The sequence below is a fragment of the Pteronotus mesoamericanus genome, unplaced genomic scaffold (genome assembly GCF_021234165.1).
Source record: "Pteronotus mesoamericanus isolate MK-2021 breed Mesoamerican mustached bat unplaced genomic scaffold, CSHL_Meso_final contig_246, whole genome shotgun sequence".
Classification (NCBI taxonomy): domain Eukaryota; kingdom Metazoa; phylum Chordata; class Mammalia; order Chiroptera; family Mormoopidae; genus Pteronotus; species Pteronotus mesoamericanus.
The window spans coordinates 5,678,422-5,697,590 of record NW_026555104.1 but is presented as its reverse complement, the minus strand read 5'-3'; the positions used below and the strand labels follow the sequence as shown (position 1 = coordinate 5,697,590).

At 51.2% G+C, this 19,169-nt stretch overlaps 1 long non-coding RNA gene across 2 annotated transcripts in view; it reads left to right on the top strand.

The window, feature by feature from the left end:
- Positions 1-19,169, top strand: part of LOC129070250 (uncharacterized) — a 224,096-nt gene that overhangs the window by 119,702 nt on the left and 85,225 nt on the right. Inside the window, exon 3 of one of the 2 annotated variants that reach the window (XR_008529105.1) lies at positions 17,472-17,665. The exons of the other annotated variant lie outside the window; for it this stretch is intronic. This is a non-coding gene — a long non-coding RNA (uncharacterized LOC129070250). Of the gene's footprint in view, positions 1-17,471; positions 17,666-19,169 lie in introns of those variants that run through there. 2 annotated transcript variants of the gene reach the window in all.

The window sequence follows — 19,169 nt, the reverse complement described above, 5'->3', positions numbered from 1 at the left end:
CCACTAGAACACTGGGCCCTGACAATTACTCCACAGCGATTTCCGGATTTGATCCTCCTCCTCTTGAAGCCGCCCCACTGGTCTTGATTTTGGCAGCACCAGCTGGGCTACCCTCTCGGGGCTCCAACCCGTGCAATTCCAGTCTTTCTTTCCCAAAGTCATGCTGTGTGTGTTTTCCTAAGCCTTCTTTTGCAAACTCAGTATTCATCATGTCACTTTCTGCTAAAACAAACAAACAAACAAACAAACAAACAAACAAACAAACAAACAAAAAAGCCCTATCATTCCTCTTTATTGTCTTAGCCACCACATCTCACCGGGTGTTCTGCCGTCTCGCCCACTTCTCACTCCAGTTTGAGTCCTTCAGCCCAGCTCGCTGGCTTGCATCCTACCCCGAGACTGGAATATTTCTGCCCCTGCCCCTGTGCTCACCCCTCTGCCCCGTGTCACCGTTACGTGCTGCACCTTCTCACAACCCTCCACGAGCACAGGGGCCATGCAATGGCCGCTCCTTCCCCTGGCACATCGTCTCCCCGGCAGGTGCCTTGAGACCACGTGGGGTTGGGAATGGGCCTTGTTATCTGTTACTTGGGTGTTTCTTTCACCCCATCCTTTTTCACCGCTCATTTCAGGATCCTGTACAGACTCTGTGCTCAGACAATGGTGTGGATTACCTGGTAGGGGGATGGGCTTGGACAGGAGAGTTGGTTGCTTAAATGGTTCTGTCGCTGCTGTCTGGGTTTGAGTAACTGGCAGGCGCTGTGTGTATGGGGTCTGTGGGGGGGGGGGGGGGGGGGAGTTAATGAGTGACTCCCAGGGGATTTCCAGGCAAAGGTGTGGGCACTGCTTTTCTAAAAACAGCACCTTCTGCCTTAGCCAGCCCTCTTTCCTCCCTGCTCAGGTAACCCCTCGCTGAGTACCATTCCGTAAGGTGCACAGCCCCTTACCCCCTTCAGAATGGCAGTGACTCCCCATTCATTCATTCATCCATCCATCCATCCATCCATCCATCCATCTATCTAACAGACAGTTATTGGGTGCCTGCTGGTTCCAGGACTGTTCTAGGCAGAGAACACGATCCTGCTCTCAGGAACTTGTCTTCCAGTGGGGGTAGGGTAGATGAGAGACAGCAGAAATGGTGACTCAATGAAGCATCTAGTACATGAGAAGGTGATAGCATTGTCGGGGTGGGGGGTAGAAATGGGCTGGAAAGAGGGCTCAGAGGTGCTGGGCAGAGAATAGGGGGCAGGTGACAGCACTGAATAGGGCAGACACCTCATTGAGAAGGTGACACCTGAGCTCACCGGGAGATGAGGTTTCTGCAGAAGCAGCAGCTACCTCAAGGCCAAGATGGGGGTGTACCTGGTGTGTCTGAGGACAAGAGTGCTGGTGGGGTTGGAGCTCACTAGGGGAGCTGAGCACCCCCAAATGAGGCCAGACTGGGGAGAGCTGGGGGTGGGGGCGACAGGCTTTCCCACCAGGGGAACTGGGAGCCATGGGACAGCAGGGTTTTGAGCAAAGCATGCTGTGATCGGACTTACTAGGGGTGGGTAGGGTAGCTGCGAGGAGAAGGGCAGCTGAGGGGGAGGGTGCATTAAAGGCGCCTGTTCTTCACCTACCCACTCGCACACACAGGGCAGTAGAATAACCTTGATGGTGATAATGGACTGAGAATCATGATGAAACTTCTCGGGGGCTGATTCTCAATAGCTGTGACTGTCTCATTTGGGGTAGCCTCTCGCATTGCAGGCATGGCTTCATATGAGAGTCCATCTCCTCTCCTTGCTGCCTGCAAAGCCACCAGGGGTCACACAGACGGGCTGCAAGCTCAGCAGCAAAGGATAGACGTGAAAGGGAAAGAATAAAGGGAGTGGGAAACATTATAGGAGGAAAAAGACACATACCCCATTTTTCTGTTCTAACTGTGTTAGAACGGTGGGGGATACAAGCTGCTGTTAAAGGACACCTGATGGTGACATTATCACAGCACAGAGTGGCTAAGCTACTCACGGACATGCCCCGTGGTCTCCCCGAAGCCCTTTAGGGGTCCTCCTCCTTTTTTCCTTGCAGCCTTCTTTCCTTCTGCTCATCTTCCTCCTCCCTCAACAGTGTGGGACTCAACAATTTCAGGAATACATGGGACAGTTGTCGTAATGTCGTCATGCTATTTCTCCCAAGTTTGAGTACGTTATCCAATGACTTCACCAAGCTCCTGGCTGCTGGCTCTGTTGGGGACACTCTCCCACCCCGCCCCATGCACTCTTTTACTTCCAGGCTGGTGGCCCTGGGACATGGAGGGAAATGGTGGCCCGATGGCTGGGTCCACCTAATAGTAGTCGTAAGCAGTACTATTGCAATGTTACTGACTTGCATTGATGTAGCATACTTTCCGTTCAAAGGACTCATAACTATAGCCTTTGCACCCCAAAGGCTCCTGTGTGAGATCATTGGGAGCGGGAACTATTTTTATAGATAAAAAATCTGACACCCAGGGAGGACACACTCTTTCCTCAGGTCCATCCATCATGTGTGTGTGGCGGGTAGGGAGAGGCGCTGTGGCTACAATGGCGACGGCTGCCTGAACCGCAGTGGAGAGCGCAAAGGCAGCCGGGGCCCTGGGAGAAAGAAGCAAGTCCCAGTTCTGAGCAGCAGTGGGGATGACCTCACCCGGGGACGGGCGCAGAGCCATCCAGAGGATGGAACTTGCCCTCAGGTCTACATGTGAGTCACTGTGCTGTCTCTGCAGCAGGCTCTGTCCCCAGGCCTCCCACTTCACCCTGGGACATCATGGTCACTGGGCAGGCATCGTGACTCATTTGGTCTCTTGAGCCAGCCACTGGGGGTGGAGCCTCTCCTGGCATCTGTACCCTCGGTGCTATCGACGCAGCTTGGCTGGCCAAGAGCTCGGCTGCGATGTGCGAGACATGTGTGGCTGGAGAAAGGCCCTCCCACTCTGCAAGGGTCCAGCCAAAGCCGTGGCCACAGCGAATGCATTTCAAAATTCAGTTTGGAAAGTCCGGGGTGGGGGTTGCTCCATGGAGCTAGTACAGCTGAAACCCCAGCTTCCTGTGCCCCAGGGATGATGTGTACTGTGGTGCCTGGGAGGTGAAGGAATAGACAAAGCAAGCCGAGCTGGGAAGGGGGGGCTCCGTGTCACCCCACCTAGACAAGCAGAGTTCACCCAAAGGGCCGACAGCAGCTGACAGGGTGTCAGATTTCCCGCCACACCCAGCGCCCAGCCTCTGCTGTCATTTCTCCTCCTTGGTTATCATCTTCTAAGGATAGAAATAGTGTCATCTCTTCTCAACCTGTCAGTCTCACACCTGCTGGGAGCCCCTGGCGATGAGACAGCCAGTGCTGTCCAACCTGATGTCATCCGTGTTTATCATCTGTTTTAGAAACCAGGTAGCAAGAGGGACTTTCTGAGGATTAAAAAAAAGTAAATCCCCAAACTATTTCAGTGAGGTTCCCCCCGAGCCTGGTTCTTATTTTCATGTTTCCTTTTTCTCTTTCTTAATCTCTCTCTCTCTTTTAAACGGTATCTTATTGATTATGCTATTGCAGTTGTCCTGATGTATCTCCCTTTACCCACCTCTAATTAAAAGAAAAAAAAATTGTAAACAAGATCATTAGAGAGGAAGGAAGGAAGGACTCACCAAAGAGGTATATGAGTTTCTTTTCCCCAGGTGACATTATTTGATACCTGTCTGAATGATTCACCCTGAGGGACGTACCCCAGGGCCACCATAGGAATCTGGTGGCTGAGTAGCCAGACCTGCCTCTTACCTGGCTTTGGAAGTAGGGAGTTGTGTTAACATGGGACTCGGTTTACCTACTTCCAACCTCCATCCTTCCTAAGAGTGATGAAGCGGACTTGTTGCCTCACAGTTTTGTCCTTTGGCTCATCAGCTCTAGAAGTTTCCACTTCTAGTTTTTGTGAAAGCGGTGTTTAGGGTAAAGGCGAAGGAAGGGTCAGAGAGACCTCTCTCTCTCATTTGCTCTCTCTCATTTACTCTCTCTCTCTCTCTCTCTCTCTCAGAATCTCTCCAGGCTTCTCTTGGGACAGTGAGTCACTGTCCCAGTTGCAGGAGTGGGGTGATAAGGGGGAGGGGCAGAGACCAGGTCACAGGGATGCTGTTTGGTCTAGAGTGGAGGGTCAGCTCCCCAGGGCCCGGCTGACCTGGAAGATCGGTGGTTGAAGGTATGGACATGAATGTTATCTGGCCCCAGTGTGAGAGCTTGTGTGAAAGGGCAGACCTCGGGGTGACTCAGTCTGCTAGCAAACTGTAAAAGGGAAGTGACTCACTTTCAGCCCTGAACAAGAACTCCTAAGGCCGGGCCGCCAGCACCTGTCTGGGCCGCGGTTAGTTATTAGTGCTGCCAGGAAGAGTGTCATGGGAACCGGACGCTGGCCCAGAGCGCCGCAGGCAGCTTGGCTTTTCCCAGCTTGCGGACCCTCCACTCACCTTTGTTATGGCTCCTCTCCAGCCTGACGCCAGGCATGCAGAGCCACGGAGCTCTTGGTGGTCCAGTGTCTCCCAGGGTACCCCTTGAGGATGCAGGGGATGAGGAAGGGGTCAAAGAAGTGGCTTGGTGAGGTGAAACCCACGCTGAAAGGTCAACCCGAATCTGGGCATTCCCGCAGGGGACTGAGGATGGGCTGGCCCTGCCTGCCCTGCCCTACACTCCCCGCCTGCAAGTCCTGGTGCCTGGGCTCAACCGGGTCTTCAGGGAATGCCTTCAGGTGATGTGGCTGTGTCCAGCCAGGGGCCCCACCAGAAAGAAACTCTGTCACCTCCCACGGAGGCCCTTGACCATGGCATCATTAACTCCCGCCCCACTGAGCTACGGCCCTAAGGAGGGGAGAGTTCTTGCTCCCTGTTGCCCTAGCACCCATCCAACCATTTCCTGCGGCTGCTTGAGGCAGCTTAGTACCACCGAGCGCTTCGAGCACCTCTGCAGGGCACCCTGGGAAGGCTGGGGCTTGTTGCACTGAGCTAGACATTCACATCAGCTCTGCCCTGCCCCCTTCCTTTCTCCGTGCCTGGAGAAGCAGCCAGGGGCAGCTTCTCCTCCCAGATCCCGGAAGGCATGCTTTGCTGCTTTTGGGGGAAGCCCAACCTGGGCACAAGTCATGCCTGCCCTGGCCCGGCCTGTGCCCTTCCACTTCCAACCGTCGAGCAGGGGGAGGAAGGCTGATTGAACAGGAAGAGGTGGCAGTTTCAGCAGGTTTCTCTCACCTCTCACCTGACCCTGGAAGTAGGGAATCACGTTAACAGTCACGGGACTCAGTTTACCTACTTTCAGCCTCTGTCCTTCCCAAGAGTGATGAAGCTGACTTATTGCCTCACAATTTTGTCCTTTAGCTCCTCAGTTCCAGAAATTTCCACTTCTGGTCTTTGTGAAAGCGGTGTTTAGGGTAAAGGTGATCTCTCCACTGGCCACAAAGGAAGCCCAGTGCCCAGAGGGAAGAGCCATCCCCTGATGCTTGTTGCCACCTCTGTAAAGCCCTAAAGTACTCGTAGGCAATATGGAGGGGGTAGGACACCGTTTGCCTGCCTGGTCTGTGGAAGGAGCACTGTACTAGCAACAGGGACGTCTCCTCCCTGGGTGGCCCTGAGCAAGTCATCGAACCACCCCAGCAGTTTCATCTGTAAAGTGGGAATAAGGACAACACTTGTCCTGCTTACTCGACAGGGTTTGTGTGAGGCCAGCTGAGATCACTGTGAGCACGTGACATGGCTCTGGGAGTGGTAAGGGCCACCCAGATCGGGGTTGAAACACTGGGGTGCTTAAGGTGATTAGCAGCAAAGCAGGGCCTGAGGTCTGTGCTTCTCCAGGAGGGTGGCTTTACGGACACCCACCTGTGGCTTAAGAGCTTCTCGGGCCTCCCACGGCTGATAAATCACTGCCTGGTGGGTGTGCTTCATCTGCGCTCCGGCATGAACAGACAGCCTGCCATGCCTGCTACACAGAAGGGCTCCTCTGCCTTCTCTCCCTCTCCTGGTGGGCTGGGCAGAGCAGAGATAGATCCCAGGGCCTTATCTCTTAGGTTTTCCCGAGGGACCCTCCAACTTTCCATGTGGACACTTTGGTGGCCCCAAATCCCTTCCTTAGCCCACATAATCATTGGGCACTGATTTAGGTGCCTCCTGTCATGTGATTTGTGGTCGCTTGTCATCTTCTTGCCATCACAGAAGAGAGAAGCACACAGAGAGTCAGATCATACCCCATAGTGCAGGATATGAAAAAGGTTCTTGACAGACCATCACTGAATATACAACTCATCTGTTTCCTACCTCATTGGTCTTTGCAGTGTTCTGTCTGAGCACTCCCTGAAAGGAGGCACGTGGAGATTGAAGGGCCATCGTGACGCAGCAGCAAGCATCTGTTTATAGTTTTTTCCTATGCCCAACACTGTGCTGAGTCAATTGGGTACAACTCTTGCTTTCAGCAAACTAAACCCTTTTTGACCACCCAATCCCCTCTCCCACCCAGACCCAGGATCTCCGCCAGGTCCCTCCAGATAGGTGTTTTCTGCTTGAACACTTCAACGATGGATAATTTGGCCTCTGCCAGGGTCACTCAAACTAACATTGGCAACTCTTAAGTGTTGGCAAGTGTATTCGTGTAGGGACACTCCGTCTGCCTCTGGGTTCTCCCAAAAGGGATTGTTCTCTGGGACCTGGAAAAATCAGCAAAGACTTTGTGAAGCTGCTGAAACTTGCAGGAAAAAAAAAAAAAAAATGGAGCCACCTTTAGGGGACCGAATTCTAGTGGTCTGCCAGAATTCATGTCCGCCTAGAACCTCAGGATGTGGCCTTATTTAGAAAAAGGGTCTTTGCAGATGTCATTAGTTCAGGATCCAATGACAAGTCCTTAGAAGGGAAGAGGAACCAGACGCAGAGACGAAGGCATCATGAGAATGGAGGCAGAGTTCAGAGTGATGCTTGGCTGAGGTGTGTACAGAGGAGAGCCCTTAATGCCGGGAAACCTGACATCTTTGTGCCAGGAAAGGCACCGGCCCTGGATTCTCTCACCGTTTGATCCGTCTTCACTCAACTGTCCGCAGCTCCTGCTTCTCTGTTTCTAGCAAGGGATCAAAAAACCCTTAACCCTCTCACCGCCCTGCAAATAAAAATGTGACTTCTGTGATGACAGAAGTAATTACAAGATGCGTAACATTAGAAAACTTTATTAAAAGGCAAGGAAAATATTTAAGCTCCATACTCAGTTCCATGATATTAATCTTTTATTATTAAATAACATTTAAGTATTTTTATGGTTGTTTAGTATTTCATTATAGTGCTATGACAGTTCTTTTTTAGCAGTTCTTTGATTTTTCCAGTGTTTTTTCTTTTTTCTTTTCCTGTGAAATAAGGCTCTGAGGACAATCCTTATAAACAAGGACTTTATTCATTTCTGAACTAGTTTATGGGGCTGCTATAACTAATTACCACCAACTTGGTTTAAAATAACACAAGTTTATTCTCATACAGTTCTGGAGGCCAGAAATCTGAAATGAAACTTGATTTTAGTCCCCCAATCATTTGGCGGACTAAAGTCAAATTGTTGACGGGGCCAGTTCCTTCTGAGACTCCAGGGGAGACCCTCCGGGCCTGTCCCAGCTTCGGGACGCTGCTGGCGTCCCTTGGTTTATCGCGGCCACACTCGAGTCTGTCCCTCTGCGGTCATGCCATGCTCTTCTCTCTGTAGTCAAATCTCTGTCTTCCTCCCTCTGTAAGGACACTTGTGATGGCATTTAGGGCCCGTTGGGTAACCTCGGATAATCTCCCCATTTTAAGATCCTTAATTTGATCCCATTTACCAAGACCTTTTTGCCATATAAAGTAACATTTACACTGTGACTGTCTTTTATTTTTTCTTTTTTGGATGGGGTTGTCATTATTGAGCCGATCACCATATGCATGATGATTTTCTCCCAATAAATTCCTATAAGTGGAAATAATGGGTGAAAACACAATACTACAGTTGTATGAAGTGTATGGAGAAAGTGTTCAGTGTTAAGTAGATGGAACTGGCATCTTTTTGCTACTGTCCCTTTAAGAGCCCTTCTTAGCTCTCCTAGGAGTCAGATGGAATGGGGCGGGGGTGGGGGGGGTGTTGCTGTGGATTGAAATCCCCATTACAGGAATCATTTAAAGTCAGCCTCTAGGAAGCTCAGGGCTAATGAGATAATTCCCATTAGGAGAGGAAGGAAGTGAAGGTGGCCTGACATCCTTTCTGTCTTTAATTTATATGATTCACAGAAACCTCCTCCTCTCCTCCCCTGGGGCCCCTCCTTCTGCTGCCCCTTTGAATTCTGGGTCTACTGTCCAGCTCGGTCTGCCAGCCGCCAGCCAGGGCTCTGGTTTCCAGCAAGTCCCAGCACGTCCGGGAACCTGGGAAGGTTGCCTTCCGCCCCGACGAGGCATTCGGGCTCTTTGCTCAGCAGCTGTGCCAGAGAATCTGGTCTTTGCCTCTTTCTTCTCAATTCCCAGAGCCTCACCCAGCTCCCCTCCACCCTCACCCCTGCCTGGACAGACCAGGACAGGACTGGTGGCCATGGGACCAAAGAAAAGAGAAAAAGCTTTCAACAGAACACAGGCAGGCTCCAGGGGACCTAGAGGCCAAGACTGCCAAAATTTTGTTTTCAACAACCCCCCTCCCCGCCATTGCCTTTATACTTTTAGGGGGAAGGAGAGAGAACAGAACGGAGGGGGGAGAAGGAGAGAGAACAGCGGAGATAGGTTCTCTTCCTGTTTTGCTGCCTACACTTGGTCAAAGCTCTCCCTGCAAACATCAAAGTCCAGTTTGGGTCTTTAATTCGAAGAGTGTGAAGTAACCCAAGGTTTATAGTTTTTGAAGTGTGGATCGAAAACCCTGGAACATCTGGGCGCCGCAGAGAGGGAGACCTGGTTTCATGGAGTATTGTTGCTATCAGAGTCGCCCATTTCATTACTGACACCTGCTGGGAACAGTTCTAGCCACTGCTCCCACAAGCCCAGGAAGGGTCCCGGGTACCAGAGGGAGGTGAGAGGCTCTTTCTTGTCCTGGGTTAACTTCTTTTCCTCCTCTCATCCTCCCCGAGGGAGACCATACGGTACAGTGTTCTGAGTCAGGGCCAAGGGCCAGAGCCGCACTGGCCCCGGGACAGTCCTGCGGTCCTGATGTGCCGTGTGGGTGGCCTGTCCTGTGAACTTGCTGCCTGACCTCCCAGGGCCTCCTACAGCCCAGCTGCAGCCTTGAGTAACAGCCTGGCCTCGTCGTGACCAGAGAGTGCTGAGGTCCAGCGTCCCTTGTCACGCTGGCGCCCGCGCCATGTGCCGTCCAGGTTGTGCTGGGGCTGGGTCCTGGCCGGACAGACCAGGCAAAGCCCTTCCTGTACACACCCCATCCCATAAGGCTGGCTTCGCCTGGCTCTGCAGGCTGTAGCATCTCTAATGGGAGTGAGGCAGATCGGCGAGCCAGGGGTTTGAGGAAGAGAGGACATGGTTAGAAGGATGAGAAGCATGGCAAGACATTAGAGTCGAAGGCAGAGATTACCTGTGCATTACAACGTTAACGAACAGCAAAGCTCGAGTCCTGGTTCTCCTTAGCGCCGTTGGAGGCTGGAGTGCAACCCTGTTCCCTCCGTGGGGGGTCGCCTTGCTCACTGCGGGGCTCCTTCACAGGCAGGTGGGCGTCATTGCTTGGGTAAAACTGCCGGCTCCATCGCCTCTTCCCTGCATGCGAGTTCTCTCACTTTTTAGGGGCAGTTGAGGGAACACGGAAAGAATTGAGCTAAAGTTCATCTAAATGCTAGGAACAACTTTATTGATTAAAAGAGAAATAAAAAGGATTAATGGAAGATGGGCCTGGTGGGTTTTCTAATACCTCATTTATGGTCTGTATCAGGAAAATAACCAAGGCAGTGACTTCTTGTCCTTCCTTCCTTGGAAATGTGCTGCCCATATGTTTTAACAGAGCGAGTGCCGTAGAGAAATACATAATAATCACAAATACTGCTGTTAACTGAGTCCTCATGACAACCCCACGATGGAGTAGGTACTACGGTCATTCCTGTTTTACAGAGGGGTTAAAGAGGGAACTTGTCCAGGATCAGTGATTTGAACCTGATCTGACTCCATATCATTTAGCTAAGGTGTCTTCTAGTGACATGTGTTTTTCCACTGGTAGGAATGAGTATCCACGCCCCATGGCCCCACATCCCTCCCGCACTTGTTGGATAGCTAACCTATGTTGCTGGTGATTCACTTATTCATTCGTCTGCCTATCCATCCACCCACCCACCCATCCACACATCCATGCGCCTCTTCAGGGCCAGGCATTAAGTGAGGTACTCTGAACACAAAGGAAAAAACCACGGCAGCGGCAGCACGCCTCCCGCTGACCACGGACAGACCTGCGTGCAGCGGAGGAACCTTCAGGAGGCTTCGCAGCCGCCGCCACCTGCATTCTGAGTGCGCGAGCCCTTTGTCTCCAGTGTTGGTGCCCCCAGATCTGGGAAACTCAGGGATTCCGCTGTGTCCGACTGCAGGCTGACAGCTGCCCCTCAAACATGTGGGAGGCAGGAGACAAGGCACGTCAGGGACCAGGGGAGGGGGACTTGTCCATTCATCTTTCTGCAGAAAAACTGTAGTAAATGCCTTCCTTTCCGGAACCCCCTTCCCGGCACGATTCACAGATGGGAGAGGGGCACCTGCCTGGTCTCCTTGAGGTATCTCTCTGTCCCCTTGATCCCTGTTTTTGGTAGCAGGGCTGGCACACACTCTGGCCAGCCCCCCTTTTCCAATGGTAAATGGGCCACCTAAAGAAAGAGAAGAGAAGGGCCTTGTGATTGGCCGGTAGGTGGCCCCTGTGGGACGCATTGCGTGATAAGGGGAGGACAGAGGGAGTCTGGGACTAGGGTCCCTATTACCTTGAAAGTCCATCTTTAGGAACAATCTCCTGCAGAATAAACAAGGGATCCAGGTCGGCTGATTCGGAAGGGTCTTTGATCCACCTAGAAGTTAGTGCTTTGCAGTGGAGAACCACAAAGCAGCCCCACCCAGGACAACGGAGATAACAGGCCGGGTGCAATCACAAACCACCGGCCTCTTGATAATGCCGGGATTTATTGAGGTCTGGTTTTTGCCCAATGGGAACACATCCGGCGAGCATCAAAGAGGGCAGGCGTCACCTTGTGCAAAGAATCCTGGACCCTCAGATGTGTGTGTGTTGGGCAGGGTGCGTGTGTGGCTGTGTGTGCACAAGACTGCCGTTGGCAATTACCTTTCTATGGATCAGAGGCCACCAGCCCTGACGGACCATGACAAAGTCATGAACTCCATTCCCTTGTTCTGGCTGGTCCAGCTCCTAAGATGGTTATTTAACATCTTAGCTATAGGGGGGTGCTCTGTGTCATTTCATCTTTGACTCCACGTCACAGAGGCAGTTCATATAAGAAGTTTAAGGGAGACGCAACGTGGGTGCTCAGAGAAGACAAAGCCTAAAAACTTATCATTTGGGAACCTGAGACTTGCTCCTTTGCCGTCTTTAGGAGGTTTTTGCTTTACCTGGTACAAATTCCAAGGTGTATGTCTGATGCATAAGAGTGGAACGAATAGGGTGTGGGAGATGGTGGAAGAATAAAGGGGAAGTATACGGTCGCATCTCTGCGGAGGGGAGCTGATGGACGAATGGGTGAGTGAGGTCCTGGGGGAAGGGCCTCTTCCCCGCCTACCCTCGGCAGTGCCTCTTGGCCGCCTCCTGTTCCATCTGGGCCGTCAGGATGCTGGACATCATGCATTGGCCTCTGGAGACAGGAGCAGGGAAACAACACCATGCAAACAGCACATCTGGAAGCTTTTTAAGGTTTATTTTTTAACACATTTGCAAGAGTCAGGACATTTGTGCAGGAGGTTTACAGGCTGGAGGAAACCCAAGGGTTTCAGTCAAGTGGGAGCTGTGTTTTGACTCTGGGGAAGGGAAGGTGGGCGCGCTGGAATTGGCCCATGCCAGAAGCCAAGTCCTTCATTCTCTGGACTCACTGGATGCACAGGAACAGAAAAGGGACCTGGGTTCCTTGCCTCTTTGGGTACCACTGGTACAGAGCATAGGACTTCTTCTGCCTTGTTCCAGTCAGCTGCCGTAAGTGGAATGGAAGAACAGAAGGCAGAACCTCTGGGAAAGGCTGGGAATGTTCTAGTAGGTTCCATCCCACGGAGCCTTAACCTCCTAGAGACGACCTAGGCCCTGGCTTTTTCCATATGGGATACAGGCCCATTCCTGTTCTGTATCTTTGCATCTGGGCTAGCCAGGTGGGGCTGAAAGAGTTAGGGACAGGGAGGCTGGCTCGTCCTGGTGCTGCAAACACTGGGTTCACCCTGCAGGCTTCTCTCTCATCTGTCCTCCTGCCTCTCTGTCTTCCTCTCCTCTTGTGCTCACCTCCTTCTGTTCTCTTCTTTTTCTTTCTCTTCCTCCCCCTCTCCTCCTTTTCTCTACCTTCTCCCTGCCTCGCCTAATGACATCCCTGACTTAATGATTTGGGCCAAAGGAAGCAAAGAAAAGCTTGGCTCAGCATTTCAGCAGGGCAGGCTGGGAATGAAGTAATGAAGGCAAGCGACAGCCTCAGCAGGAGGGAGACTTTGCCCGTGACTGCATCTTTTCCAGGAGCCAGAACATCAACCTGTTCAGCTCTCCTTTCTTCATTGCTGGGTTCTTATTTAATTCTTTCCTTCCTCTCCGCTCTGACCCAGTTATGGACCCCTAGCCAAGCTTATTAAATATATGGGAAATCTCCCTTTGCTCTGAGTGCATCCTTGTGGGAGGATTCTGGTTTCAGTGCCTGGGGGGTTTACCAATTGGAAGGAGAATTTATGCTCCCATTTCTAAACAGGCTCGCTGCCGTATCTTAGTCTTTATTAAGACAGTTCTTATGGTTGAATGAGCTAATGTTTATAGCATCTCGTGGGAGCTGGCTCCCTGTGTGCTCTGTTTATTAGGGGAGGAAACTGAGGCTTTGTGTAGTGTTTCATGGGAGACACTGAAAGGTGTCTGCCCTGTTCTGATGGGAAGTGAGGTGACGCAGCCACCAGGAATTCCGCCCCATCTAGTCACCCCATCTGGCAGTTAGATGTTCATTCCCAAGGCTGCCCCAGTCATGTTCGTTACAGTTCCTGCTTGGGAACATCTTGTGTCCTTCCCAGAACTGGGATTCAGGTGAGTTACCACCTTCCCCAGCTTGCAGCAGGCTCTTTTCCGGGCCAGCAGCAATGTGCAGTGGTTCTCGGCATTGGCTGCACGTGGAATCGCCTGGAAACTTTAACTGCTGCCTCATCCCACCCTGGGAGATTCTCATTTAACCAGGTTTGGGCAAAGCCTAAGCTTTTGAATTCTGAAAAGCTTCCCAAGTGATTCTGATGTGCGGCCAAGGTCAAGAATGAACCGCTACTCAGAGACAGTGTTTCTTAACTGGGAACAGTTTTGCTGCCCACCCCCACACCTCAGACATAGGCCAGTGTCTGATACATTTTTGACTGTCACACTGAGAGGGGGTGCTACTGGCATCTAGTGGATAGAGGCCAGCGATGCTGTTAAAGGTCTTACAATGCACAGGACAGCCCCCCGACCCCCAAGAATGATCCAGCCCCAAATATCACTAGTGCCAGAGTTGAGAAACCTTGCCCTCGAATTGTGGTTCTCACACTTGAATGTGCACAAGATCACCTGAAGGATTTATTAAAGCATAGATTGCTGGACTCCACTCCCAGAGTTTTTGATTCAGTAAGTCTGGGGTAGGGCCTGAGAATTTGCATTTCTAACAAATGGCTAGGTGCTGTTGAAGCTGGGCTACACTTTGAGAACCACCACTCTAGCTTGATTCAGAATCCTGTTTTTCTAGATCTATGATATATTATATCTATTATGGTTATTATAAAACTCTAAAATAATAGTGCCATATTAACTAAAACACAAGAGTATTTTTACATAACAAAAGTCCAGAGAAAGTCCATCCAAGCCTAGCGTGTCAGTTCTGGAGTTATTAGGGACCCAGGTTTCCATCTTTCTATTAAATCATCTTAGTGCAGGACTCTCATTTTCAGTCCCTCACAGTCCAACATGGCTGCTGGAGCACCAGCCATCACGTCCTCACTGAACGCAGAAGGTGATAGGTAACAATCAGACTCTTTCCAATACTTTTTGGACAGCCTTCTCAGAAGTTCCACAACCTTTGCTTACATTCTTTGGCCAGATCTTAGTCACATGGCCATAGCTAGATGGAAGGGAGACTGAGAAACATAGTCTTTTTTACTCTGGGCCACAGTGTGCCAACCAAAATTCAGAGTTACATTTCTAAGTAGAAAGGGTAGAACAAATATTGGAGTAAGTAACTAAGAGAATCCTCCTAAGAGTTACCATTTATTTGGCCTCTGCCATGTGCCATGTGCTTTTCATGCAGTATCTCGTTTAATCCTGAAAGCTTTGCAAGACAGATAATATTATCTTTATTTTGCAGATGATGAAACAGAGGCTTTCAGAGAATAAGCCACTGACCCAAATTACAGTCACAAATGATGTGATGTAAAAGCCACTTCCAAGCCTGGGCTGCTTCTTGCCTTAGTTGCTCTCAGAGACCTGACCTTTTCCTTCTGAGGCTATAGGGTGTCTGTTAGACCTGTTTAAGCCTAATTCTGGACCCTGCCCCTCCTGACCAGCTTCATCCCATTGCTACCTGTATCCCTGCTGTGAGACTCTCGTCTGCAGGTCTGTGGGGAAACAGACACGCTGTGCCCTGATTAACAAGATTAGTTTCCCATGGCTGCTGTAAAATTACCACAAACTTAGTGGCTTAAAGCAACACAAATTTATTCTTTTATAGTCCTGGGCCAGTTTCACTGGGCTAAAGGCAAGGTATCCGCAGGCTGGTTGCTTCTGGGCTCTCTAGGGAAGACTCCATTTCCTTGTCTTTTCCAGCTTCTGGAGGCTGCCTGCTCGCCTGGCCCCGCGGTTCCTTCCCTGCACTACTCCAGCCCTCGGGGTCGGATCTCCCTCCGCCCCGCTCCCATAAAGGCTCTTGTGATCACATCTGGGGCCCACTCGGGTAGTCCAGGATGACCTGTGGAGCTCCAGAGCCTTAACTTAGACCCGGACAGCCCCTGTTGCCATGGAAGGTAGCACTCAAGGCGGCAGCGATGAGGGCACGGTCACCTTTGGGGGCTGGTACTCAGCCGACCGCAGCAGCCCCCTGCTGCTGCTCTTCCTTCCCTTGGCCCAGCTCCTCTTCCCCGAACTGTTCCAAACATAGAACGCGCATACATTTCCCTTCTGTCCTGGAGTTTTCAAAGAGGCCCGAGTCAGGGTCTGAAGGGCAAAGCAGTGCTTTGGGAGACTTCTCTAATCAGCTCCCAGTGTCCATAGCAACGGGTACAAAAACATTCAACGAGTGGAAAGGGATTGGGGGCAGGGGATCCTGCCCTCGAGGTGGCAGAGTGGCTTACCCTGGCCAGTGGTGCCCAATGGAGACACATAAACTGCATGTATGCCCCTCAGGAAGCTTCATAAACTCTCTGGGCTGTGTGTTTCTAGGTAATCTTTCAAACCTCTAGGTGCCTGTTACTCTGTGTGCCCCCATTGCCTTTCTCTAGGCTAATAGAAGCATGTCTTTGGCCAAATATAAATGCTACACCTAGAGGAATCTGGATGGGGGTGGGGGGAGGTTAGGCTCTGCTTAGGCTGGTTGTGCTCTAACCTCATTTCCCTTCACTCCTTGTCTCCACCCCCTCCTAACCTCCCTTGGCTGGATTGGCCATATGCTGGGATGAGTCTGGGGTGTTGTATGTTTTGCTTTTTATTTTATTTTGCAAGTACCTCCCAACATTCCCCTCTGTGTTTAATGTCCTACTGCCAAGTGCATGCGGTTGCCGGGCAACAAGGAGGAAGTCCCTGTGTGATTCACCTGGCTGCTACCAATTAATTTGCTAGCTGCGTGCGTCTCCCGGGGAAAGAAAGGCTTCTCCTGGCCCTGTCTGAGCCAGCAGAGAGGGCTGCTGCCCAGGAGGGGAAAGGAAACCAGAGGGAAGTTAGCAGAACTTAGGGGGTGTTTGGGGTGGTTTGGGGTCCAAATGAAAGAGAGTGTCTGGAAGACCCTGGCAACACCTGGGTGTAGACTTATGATATCCCTCTGGGCCACCAATCAGAGAGCCGCCTGGAGCGCCAGAGCACCTCTGTGTCGGCAGTTTGGTGGGCTTTCCTGGAGTAGGCGACTCTAGTATGCAGACTCTGTCCTTTCGAAGTTCTCCTGCACAGAAATGTCTTTAACCGTTAATCTCTGTTCAGTCTCCCCGGGCCCTCACTGGGACACTCTCCCATCTCTGACAGAACTTTTCTTGCTGGATTTCATGGCAGCTGCACACATCCCTGCCAGGGGTTAGCCAAAGCCCACGGGAAGGAGATCAACCTGGCACCAGGCTGAGCTGTGACCCGCACAGGGCTAGAGGGACAGGACAGGGCCGGTTGGTCCAGGCCGCCTCCAGAATCCTTAGTGTATTTCCCTGAGATATTGCTGTCCTTTTGGCCTCCTGCCTGATCAGTGTTACCTCTCGCTAGGGCCTAGGAGGTGGGGTTTTCCTGTCTGGTTTGTGTCTGTATCCACAGCATCGAATCCTCTGGGGGCCTGGGAAATGCATGCGTTTGCATCCCTGGTAGGTGGACGGTCTTTGCCGGAGTCAGAGACCCTGTGAGCCATCTCTGTCTGTGAACAGGCCTCTTGCCTGCCTTGCTGGGCCTCATCAGTTTTAAAATGAGGAGGTCCCCCGAGGGCATTTTGTGGGGCTAAATATATTTGTCACTAGAAATTCAGAGGTGGTGGGAAGCCAGGAAAGTATGATGAATCCAAATCCATCTCCACGAGTTTGCCGTTAGCATTAGGGATGCAGAAATCTTCTCATTTCCTCCGAGGGACCCCTATCTTCTTTGGATAATTTCCTAATTAATTATTAGGGGATTTGTGAAAGCAGAGAGAAGTCACCTGGAGCGAACATTTGGATTAAGGACCTGATACTGAGAACATTGTCACCCTCTGTGCCTCAGTTTTCCCATTGGTAAAGTGGGTGTTCCAATACCTCGGTGCTCTCTGCCCCCATCTCAGACACGTAACAGTGACATGCTGGAAACAGAATTTTCCACTTCTTCTGGGCTGGCTGCATTTAGTGGTATTTTTTAAAAATCAGCTATGGGTGTAGTGGTAAGATGTGTGTGAAGGGCCCCGGGTGATGATTCAGTGTACAGGGTGTTGCTTGTGATGTATAAATAGTACCCCCTCCCTTTTTTTTCCCTTAACGAAAATTCTGGTTTTAGCAGCCGTCTGCTCTTTTCGGTAGCTAGAATATTATGGCCTAAAGTCAGGAAAGTGATGCTCATTGTTGAAAGACGTCGGTTGGAAGGGCAGACTCCAGAATCTCACTCCTGTGCTGTTTTTCGGTCTGCAGGCCTAGGAAGGAGGATTGGCAAAGGGTTGCCCTTCCTGCCCACACCTCCCACCAGGAAGCTTCGTGGAGCCACTGTGTGCCACCAGGTCTCCCCTGAAGGACATGACTCAGATGTGACCATCTCTTAAGAGGCAAGAGCTCTGAATTGAGTCGAGAATTCTTACTTTGGAGAATAAAGAAGGTTCTGGATTTGAGAAGACATTTAAGGAGAAAGCCAAGACCCTCGCACTGAGGAATAGCCTATGTGATGCCCTGCGTGACCTGGGAGATGCATCGCTGGGGTGACGCCATTATCCCAGACCTTGTTTTTCCTTCCTGTGGAAAACGTTTTCTCTGCCGCCAGCTCCTAAGACTGCCCTCCTTCATCCCCAGGACACCCCCCCACCCCGGGCATTTGCTACACCCTTTCTGGCCCCCCACCTCCACGTCTGCTGTACAGCAATTCTTGTTTGCTCCGTTATCTTCTAGCGGATACAGAGTGAATAGTTAACTACACTGAGGTCAAACAGGATCTTGATTTTTGTTCCTGCTTCTTCCAAAGTGCGAGTGTTGCTCTGTGCACAGGCTTGGAATAGTATTCCTTCTCATCTGTTTGGGATCTGGCCGCACAGGTTCTGCAGGGACAGCGATCAGTGCAGAAATGTTCTTTAGGCTCCTGGGGACATTGGCCAGGACTTCGGCCGGGGAGCTGGGTCGAGAAGGCGGGTGCTCTCCACTTTCAGCTGCCTTGGCTGGGATCACATGTGGGTATACAGCTGGAGGAACAGAAAATGAACCCTGCTGCTCATTCCAGCTGTCTTGACACAGAGGCAGAGTCCGCTGTGGAGAGACCCTCTTCTCTCAGGTGGCAGCTGGGGGCCACACCAGAACTTGGGACTTCATTACAGACCATCCAGCTACAAGCCTGGTAGAAGTTATTGCGGATCCCCTTCCTCCAGCATGTGCTGATGCCACATATGCCCGGCAATGAGTTGGGCCCCACGAAACATGAGTCCTGTCTAGTTTCATTCATTCATTCTGTACCCACCACACGCGTGGATGAAAATACTTCCTAGATATCCATCATACTCCGCCCTTGTCCAAAATGCAGAGCCAAACATGCTTGTACTTCCAGTTTCCAAAGCAAATGGATAGCTTGCTTTTGTAAGAAAGAATTAAAGCTAGATATATGTATTTTCCTTGTGTTGTAGGTGACGTGTTTGTGTGACCATTCGGTGACTTCTGCGTCTTCTCAGTGGAGCAATGGGGTCCTTCTTGCATGTCAGGTTCACCACAAAGCGAGTGAGGGGAACCTCTGGAGGAGGTTTTGTGCTATTGAAATGTAAGGTTTCTTTGTGGGATTTCACTTTCCTTCCTTGGCAGGCCGACAGGCCTGTTGTATCAGATTACTTTGGGTTTCAAGGTACAGAGACGACCCGCTTGTCATACCTCCCTAAATGCTGTTTTTCGCAAGTTTCTGTGGACGTAGATAGGACGCAGTCTGCCCAGCCGCTGCCTACCTAGACCTTTCCAAGAAGTCCAGGCCACCCAGGAGTCCCCATTGCTATTGAGGATGCCCTGGGATGGCAGAACCGTCCCACCATGGCCGTCTTAATCTATTGCTCAGTAGCGGGATCCCCTGCTCCTGATCCTAGACTTCTTCTGTGGTGATGAGCTGAGGGTGCCCAGGACTGCGGGCTTTCCCGGGAAGCAGGACTT